A 9,604-nucleotide genomic window follows, 5' to 3' on the forward strand; every position below is an offset into this window, starting at 1 on the left:
GCGGCGCCCCCGAAGGCGGCGGAGGCGGGATGCGCCCCTGCCCCGGCCCGGCCCAAGCGGCAACGGGACACGCCGGAGGGGCCGCACCGGCTGCCAGTGGACCAGGTGCTGCGCCCTGCCCGGGGGCAGCGGCGGGGAAAGGGCGCATCAGCCAGGGCTGGCCCCTCCCTAGGGCCGGGAGCGGGGGCCAAGGGAAGGGGGGAAAACACCCTTTCCTACCCCCTTCCCGCCCGACCCTGGGGAAGCAACGCCTGCCGCTTGCGTGGCTCCTGGGCAGCTCTGCGAGGAGCTCCCGCTGAGCCAGACCCGTCCTGGGCCAACCGGGGGCATCCCACTGCCCCCAGAGTGAATCGGTGGGCTCTGGGATGCAGCTGCAGGGAGCAAGAGGTGCACAAGCCCCACATCATTTGCATGCCACCGGGAAGGTGTTTATGGGCCCCTTAGGTCAGAAAGTGGACGAACCCAGGGAGAAGCTCAAAATCACTTCACAAGGATTAGAAAGGGAAACCTAAGGGCTACAGGCTCTACACTGGCTGTTGCTGTTAGAGCCAAAAGCTTCCCGGTGCAGCTGCTGGGGACGGCTGTGGGACACATGCTGAGGCCCAGGAGAGACCCCGGCTGTGCATGGCTTCTCTGGCTGACCTGTTCTTCCATGTACGTATCAGAGAGCAATTCAGATTCAAATTTTGTCTGAGGGGACTAGACCCTGCCAGCCTCTTCCCAGTTCCCAGAACCATTCCAAAAACCAAGAGCTTCTTTAATAGTCAGACCCGAAAGCCCACCTGACTCACTACTCTGTGCCCGGACAGGGAGTAGTATGCTGTAAGTAGGAGGGATTGCAGCAGAGTTGGAGGGCGATACTCTCTTTTGTAGCCCTGGTGAAGTGCTCCTTCCACAGAGGTAAAACCCTGCCTCTTCAGGTGAGGCACATATTTAAAGGAGAGCTTTCTGAGATTTCCCAGCCTCTCATCACAAGGAGTAAATAATATAGAGAAAAACAAAAGCAATCAGCCAATCTATCTCTGAATACAAAAGACATGTAAAATGGTTTTCACAAAGGCATTTACCTTCAGGAAAAAAACAGCAAAACAATAAAATGAAAAGTTATCTGTGTTGGGCTTCAGTCTATTTTTTATTACCCAGTAGTTCGTCATTTCTCTTTACCCTGAAATAGCCAATGTTGATGCAGGCATTAGTGTAGAAATATACTGTTGAGCACTTCAGTAGTGTAGTGGAATGGAAGCACAATTTTGCAGTGACATTCCCAAAAATAATTTCTGTGGATTAATCATTCCAGAACAAAAGAAGTAGCTGTTCTAGATCAACTGTATGAATAGGGTCTAAATAAGCCAGAGTAAGAAAGCAGATTCACCAGTGATGAACCAATCTGGATTTTTTGTCACTTTGAAAATCCAACCTGTTACTTTCCAAATCCTACCTTAAAGCATTAATATACATACACAAATTTAATACACAACAAATTATTTCAGAAATATATTACTGTAAAAATGGATATGGTTCTCTTAGATTAGTCCTGTCCTTTAGGACAATTAGGTGGGTCTTCTCTATAGCATTTTCACCAGAACAGAGCCAAGCTGACCAGCCATTGCTGCATGGTTATCAGGTATAATGGAGATACAGCAGCAGAAACAAATTTACAAATTGTTGGAAATTTCCCAGGTTCTTTGCTCTCATGGAAGCAAGGTCCATGTGAAGCTGAGACAAGCTTTATTTTAAGCATTTAAACTTGTTAGATATAGAATCAGAACACCAAATAACCAGCATCCCTTAAAATTACCAATTTATATCCTGTCCAATTCTTTCCCCACCCTAGCCAGCATTTTGGTTTGTTTTTTTCTAGAGAACTGGACCATTTTTCATTTTAGGCACTCAGTATCTACAGACTGGGTTATTTGAAGCATTTATTTCTCTGACCAGAATCAGTTAAATTATTCTCGAGTGAGTTAACAATTTAGGCAAATTGTAGCCACTGCTTTTGACCAGCAAAATTGTAACAGAGGGCCAGTGTCAGTTTCTTTACATCTGGGAAATAAGCCATGTCTCCAAACAAGGTAAATTATGTGGTCTCAGAGGGAAGTTTCAGCAAATAAGTAACAAAGAAAAGAAGGGCTGTGCTTTGCAGCTCTGCTAGGGATTGGAAGGAATAAAAGCTAAGAAAAAGGTGGTCTGACACTGCCAGAAAAAGAGCAAAACACAGCAGATTAAGGAAGACAAAAGAAATTGCTGGGACACCTCCCCTGAATCTGGAACTTTTTTCCCACCTGAATTAAGAGGCATGCAATCCTTTAAAACTGAGAGGAACAAAATGTTCCTGAGATAATTTACAGCACAGTTGTAACTGTGACTCTTGAGTAACAAGCATGGGACGCCACATTTCACTGAGTTGCAGGCAGTAGATATATACTCAGCTCTATAAAGCCCTTTTCTTCTAACCTGGCTCAGTTAGGATAGAAGTTGTTACGTGAGCTGTTTCCCTTCATGTCTTATGAAGGAAGTCATAATGGAAACAAGTCTGCCTTGTCAACATTTCTGTCATTTCTGCCATTCACAGAGTTAGTCTCAAAGCAGATGAAGATTCTCTTAAATAGATTAGAAACTGGTTGGAAGCCTCCTGCAGTGAACCGGACCTCGCTGAGGATTTGAAACTCTCTGTTTTACTAAATTTTAGCTGTGAATTCTACTTTGGGCCCAGTGCAATGGGCTTAAAGCTTCTTTAAGCTTTGAAGCACTGGGCAATGTGATTGAATATGGTCCTTTTCTCAGGCTGGTTTTAATTGTTTTCAATCCCTTGGTATCTAACGCATGTGTGCATTAGCGGTTAGCAAAGTTCATACATATATTCTTTCTCTCCAAAAATAAAAAACTTGCCTGTCATATTACATTAAAATTCTGTTACAAGATGAGCTGTCTCAATATGAAGTAAATCTTCTTCATAGTAGGCTTTGCACTTCAATGAGGATTACCACTGCATGTCTAGGAAAGACAGATTTAATGAGGGAAAGAATAACTTCTTCTAGATTTAATACAACATTGGAGACCAAAAAGCCAAGGCTTTGCAAATACATGGGGTTTTTCTGCCACGCTTTTCCTGTAGGAGATGCATGTTGTGTTTTATTTCAGACCACATAATTCTTGGGGTGGCCTTCATGTGCTTTCGTACATGACTCTCTACGGCAAACACAGAGTTCCTTTGTGCACAGAGTCCTTATAAATCTTGGAATTTTGATTGGAGTTTCTTCTCTTTCTGAAAAGACTATTTTTCATGTGGAAATGAAGATTTGAAGATTACTGTGACATCTTTTGAGTATTTGTGCAATCTCATTCTCATGAATTTGAGGCTGGGCCTTTGCACTTGCAGATAAAGCAGAACTGCTTTATTTCTCATTTAAGAGACTAAACCAGAAAATGCAATAAAAACAAATAAATTTTATGGGAGCACTGAAACTTATTCTGTTGCTTTTAAATTTGAAAAAAAAAAAAGTCTGAAAGAAATGATCTATCAAAGCTAGTTTTAAAGGGAAAATTTATTTAAGCCAAAACTCTACTGTGGTAGGGTTTGGGTTTTGTTTCAATGATATCTTAGGCAAAAGTAAGTCTATACCATATTCACCAACCCCTCTTACCACAGCAGCCAAAAATCCAGAAGAAAAAATCCCACAGAACAATATACAGAAATAAGGAACTGCACATAAAAGTAAAGCAGCCCTCCATTTGGTCTGTGGTCCTGTGGCAGCCTTTAAACTCTGGCATGAGATTTTTATAGCAGAGTGGAATAGTATTTTAGCTGCACATCATGAAGTAGTTGAATGTAAATATTTACTGGGTCTTGAATGTTAATTTTTCGTAGCAATGAGGCATTTCTAATCCTGGACTTTGTAATATCACAAATATTCTTTATAAACTGACTTCACAGTTTGGTTTTTTTTTTTTTTTCACTTAAGTTGATTCAGATCTTTGCAAGGTAATACACCTCAGTTGTTATTTGGGCTCTCTGAAAGCAGAATTAGGTTCATACAACAGGTAATGAATGATCAGTGTACCACCTGTTTTTGGAGCCTGATCTTCACAACTGAAAATGTCCTCTCTGTCCAAGGAGGGTACAGGAGCCATTCTTCACCTTTTAAATGCTGGGCTGGGGAAAACAGTAATCCTGTTGCCATAGCTTGACAAAAAAAAAACCAATGAGCTACAATACAAAGGTGGTGGATTCATTCACTTCTGTCTCTGGGATATAAAATGAGAGTGGATCATTAGGGGACACATAACATGCTGACCAGAATGGCTACACTTGATGTGTGACTGTCCTCACTGGAGAGGATGATGAGGACGAGGAGGTGTTGCTGACCACTGGCTAACAGCCAACATGTGTGACAGACACCAGAATCCTCACCTGTTCAGTCAGTGTCTCTCTGCTTATTGGCTGTCACCAGAATACCAGGGCTGAACTCATGACAGAGCACAATAGTGTTATAGAAACCTCTGTGTATAGATTAGGTTCTGTTTACTGTGGGTTTGCATTTATATTCTGGGTTACTTAAAGCTGTAGACTTGTCAGACGTGCACATGAATTTGCAGCAGTGGGGGTGAACTCTGTGACCCAGAAGATCCTTTCAAGTCCATGTTCATAATTTATTCTTGTATCACATTATAATGTAACGGAGGAGCTTTATCTTGTCACCATTCAATTAAACACTTCTAAACAACACCGACTTTTTCATACCTTCAAAAATAAGATGTGCTTTAAGAACTGAATCACGCATCAAGGGTGATGTGTTTCACTGTCAATGACTTTCAGGAACACAAATCTCATTATTCAAAAGGAAAAAGCACAGAGGTATCTAAGTGCTTTTAACAATGAGCAGAATTAGAGTTAAGCCCTTTCAGAAATTAAATAATCTAAAGGGCACTGTAGATTTTATCCAAGATTTTCAGCACCCCGAAATCAGCCAAACTGAGATTCTGTCAGATTGCTGCTTTGAATTAGAAAGGTACTAAAACTTGAACCTCTGTCAAACAGGAGAGGAAAATACTGTTTTTTCCTTGGCACCACTAGATTAGAAATTTACTCCAGAAATGATTTCTAATACATACCACAATGGTCTGGCAGACATAAGGTATAGCTTTTAAACAGAAAGAGGGAATTCCAGCACTTGATTTTTGTCACCCTAGTCACTGTTAATCTGGGTTCAGAAACAAACACTGACTCATTTTGAATTCTGATAAAAGAGTTTTCATCTTTTTGTTTTTGTTACTCTACGTACAATTCATCAATTATGGAATTACTCCATTACTAAAGGGTGACCCAACAAATTAGCTGAAGCCAAAATATTTAGTAAAACTTAACTCTGGAAAAAACCCAAAGCAAAATGGTTAGTACAATATTTCTGTAATCTATTATTAAATTATCCAGAATACAGATGTATGCTTTTTGAAAACAGATTCCCTATGACTCTTCATGAAACTATACAAAGGTTCTCATAAGGTTTCACACCAGGATCATCAACTGCTCTTCTTACAGACCTGGCTGGTCTATGTGTTACCAGGATCTTGGTGATTTCAATAATGTCATGAGCTATTCAAGCAGCCCAGTGTGATCACCACAGTCCTGGGCTGGGCTTAGCAGAGTCATAAAGCAGAGGCAGAGGAAAAGGTCTACATACAGCTCCTGCCCTACAATGACATGCCTGTTTTCTGTCACATGGGAGATATAAATTATATAAAGCTTCAACTTCCTTGAAAGTTACAATCTGTGGATTTTTAGCCAAAGCACTTTTATTTCTAGATATTTATCTCCCAAATTATAGACTAAATTTAGTTTTTACCTTGTGTAGACATTTTGGATATACTTAATAAACAGGAGGTGTTAGACTGTTTGTCTTCATACCTATATTTTCTTAGCTGTCACTATGATGAGCAAAGGCAGGCATTAAGTAGTGTTGTCTTCACTAGCAATCCATTTGTGAGGCTTAAATACCTTTCCACCAGCAGCAACTGTTCTGCCATATGACTTCACTCACAAATCAAAAAATACAACTGGAGATGAACTGAAGATCCAAGAGTGGAGTTTCTGGTGAAGTTCCTTCAAATCTCTGAGAAAAATCAAATCTTTTCAGGAGTGCAATTAGCCTTTAATTGTTGATTAAATAATAGAATCATTTACTACTTTTCATGTAGCGGGTTGATCTGCTAGTGAGAAATTACACTAATTTTTGCAGCTATGCCACTGGGACTTATTATTGTAGTTTCCACATCAGCTCTTGGCAGCAAACTGCCTAAACTAATGAAACCAGGCATGTATGCAGCATGTATGTGGCTATGCTACCTATTACATAATGAGATTTTTGATTGATTTCAGTAATTTTAGTTTTTTTCCTCTCTGTACAATAGGATGATGTCTGCTGCAGGACCCTCAGCATTGCCTGCCTGCTTCTTACCTTTCACAAAGCCCCCCTGGCAAGCTGGCAATGCCAGTGAGTGGTGAGCTGAGAATATGTGGAAGTGCTCACTTATAGGTAGCCACATATCCCAGCCTGGCTGCTGGCTGCTGGACTCAGCTGGGATCAAACCTTGGCCATGCTGATTGAAGCAGTGCTCTCAGACTTGGGGTCATGGATGGACAACGGCGAAGGTGCATACCAAACTCTCAGTGGTTGCCAACCACTCTGTCAAACCTGTGACCTAACACACCTGAAGACAGCTTTTGCCGCCCCAATCCATTCCTACTAGGCACTGAAATTAAAAAGCAGTAATTTGTTCAGTGTTCTATGCACAACGATCCTGCACAAGCCCAGAATGGTTATATGAGACACAGACAAATTGTGAATACTCAGGAAGTGAACTGGGTTACCAGAGCAATCAAAACAAACAAACAAACAAACAAAAAAATTTCTTCACAATTGTGGTTCCATTTATTGTCTGTCTTGAAACTCAGGGTAATAACCTGCAGCACTGGTATCTATCCATAAAGCTGCATACCCAGTGACTCACTGAAAGAGCAAGCAATGCACCCACGGTGAGCGGTACAAAACCACGGGTAACCATGGCAAACCTGAACGAAAGGGAGAAGGACAGGGGTGAAGGGGAGAATTCTTGAGGCAAAAGTCAAATGTGTTAGTGTAGAAGTGTGACCAGCTTTGATCTGCTCTCAGCTCCCATTTTCCTTGAAGCAGCAGAGGATCCTGCGAGTTGATGAGTGCTGGCTGGTCGTGCTTGGCCCTGTCTGGGTATGTCAGGCCCTGCCTGGCACTGCCATCTTGTGTTCTTTACCAGAACTGCTCCCTGATTCCACACAGCTGCCAATAATTATATTTAGCATGTTCAGGCATAAGGGCCACATCCCTTTTATGTTTTTTACTATTTTTCAACTCCCACCACGGATTCTCCTCCCTTCATGTAGAACACAGTCAATACTACTTCTCCAAGCTGACTTCCAAAGGGAGTTGCTCTGGACATTCAGCAACTGGGTAATTATGCGTACTGGTGAGAGCTGGTAGCTGGGAATTTTGTAAGCTGGGAACTTACTCCTACAAACTGAATCTTATTTTTGAGACTTGTTACTAAACAACCTCTTGATTACCAGCTAAAAATAATTAATGCTTTTCCTATCTTAATAAGACAGGGTAATTTTAGGATACTCCTTAGAGCCAGGTAAGCTCACATGATAAAACCTCCCTCCAACACTGCACATGACATGCAGCACGCTGCTCCCTGATGGAGACATCTGACTGCTAAACAGAAGAGAGGTTTGCGCTCCAGCTCCAGGGCTCCGACACATGGCTCAATAAAGGTTTGTTGTTCATCTGGCAACAGAAGGAAGCTGATGATTCAGTGCTGGATCAAATATTTCATTCTTTATCCCTTGATAAAGCTTTGAGCTGCATTAATTTGAATTCCAGGGTAGAAGCTACAGAGGAAAGAAAGCTAAGCAACATTTGAGATTGGTAGAAGATGCCTGAATGTTTAGTCAATATAATTAGAAATAACTGTCATAGTTAGTAGCAGTCTCACCACCAGAAATTCAGGGGAAATTGTTTGTTATTACAGAACTGCCAAATTGAGTTTTCTTGCTAAACGTGAGTTAGCATGCATCTGAATGTTGAGACAATGTTAAACTGAAAATTTCTGTGTAAAAAATAGGGAGTAAGGTTTTGTGGAGAAGATATAAAAGAAACTATGTCAAGCAATATGAAGAAACATATAGTTAAATGAATTGTTTCTTATTCTCTCCTTAAAAATGAAGAACTGTAATTCCTCAAATAGATTACTGTTTGAAAAGCAGAAATGATCGGTTTCAAAAAAACCCCTAAATGCTGATATTGAGGATGGAACATGTAATTGCTAGTGAGAATTTATTTTTACAAGTTTCTCTCTTATAACATTTTTTCTTCCTCTTATGATTGCTTTAAAACCATATACTAAATCAACAGTATGGAAGTTTCTCCTGCCAGTTAAGCCTGCTACAGTATTTTAGCCTAGAATATTCAGAGCCCAAATGTCCACCTGCTGATATTTCTTTTAAAAGTAGCATCAGAGATGCTTCAAATATATAAAATTGTTCAAAATTCTTGCAATGTAAAGATAGTCACAAGGGTAGCTATTTGGCTACATACAGTGTACTTCTAAGATGAACGATTCAGTGAAAAGCCACAGTATTTGTGCGTTCTACCCTGAAAGTAATTTTCAGCTCAGTTAAATTCTTACTCTCATGAGGCTGATGGGAGGTCTGGACATGCACTAACTCACTTCAGCCTGCCTTAAACTCACCTCATTTACATCTAGCTAACTCAAGCTTTGCTCATGTATGTAACTTTTAACTGCAAGTAAAACATTACATACATTGTCCGAGTTAGATATCAGTATAGATTTGGTCTAAATTTTAAAATTTTTCTCAGGTTTTCTCCAGCACAGTCACAAAAATCAGCTTTCATTACACTGCTCCCACTCAGTGTATTACCTTTGCTTCAGAAATACTCTAAAACCTAGAACCAGATCCAGCTTGTTAAGATTGCTTTTCTGGGCTTTTTGAGTTTTTTAAACCGTTGCTGGACCTACGGCATTTTACAACCCTTTCACTTGATAACTATCAAACCTGACTGCTTAGTTCAGGAGCAGCGTGTCCCAAAGTGACAGGGCTGGGTAAGGTAAGGGGCAGATCAGCTCTCAGGTTACCTCTGAGATACCAGAAAGGATAAGGAAAAACATCCCCTCCTCAGCTGTGATTACTTCCTTCTTGGGGAAACTTGCATCTGCACTGGGAAGCAGTATTCTCCCCTCCTTTCCTGGGAAAGGACAGATGAAGCTATCTTTTGAGTAGTTTGAGTGATTTACCCAACAATGACTAATGAATTTTTGCTTGAAACTTTTATAGATAAACATTCAAAATAACACTCAAAAATAATAACACACTCAGAATAATCACATTAACTAGCACTTTGCTTAGATATGAGCTCCCAGAGGTGATCTTTTTTGGTCTGAATTGTTTCTTCAAAGTTCTTGGATGCAAAAACACCTTTTCCTGATCCTGTAGGTCCATCTACCACATCAGCCTTTAAAAAATCACAAGAATGTGAATATATTTTTTAAA

This window comes from Serinus canaria, chromosome 12, assembly GCF_022539315.1.
Source record: "Serinus canaria isolate serCan28SL12 chromosome 12, serCan2020, whole genome shotgun sequence".
In the NCBI taxonomy this organism is placed as follows: Eukaryota; Metazoa; Chordata; class Aves; order Passeriformes; family Fringillidae; genus Serinus; species Serinus canaria.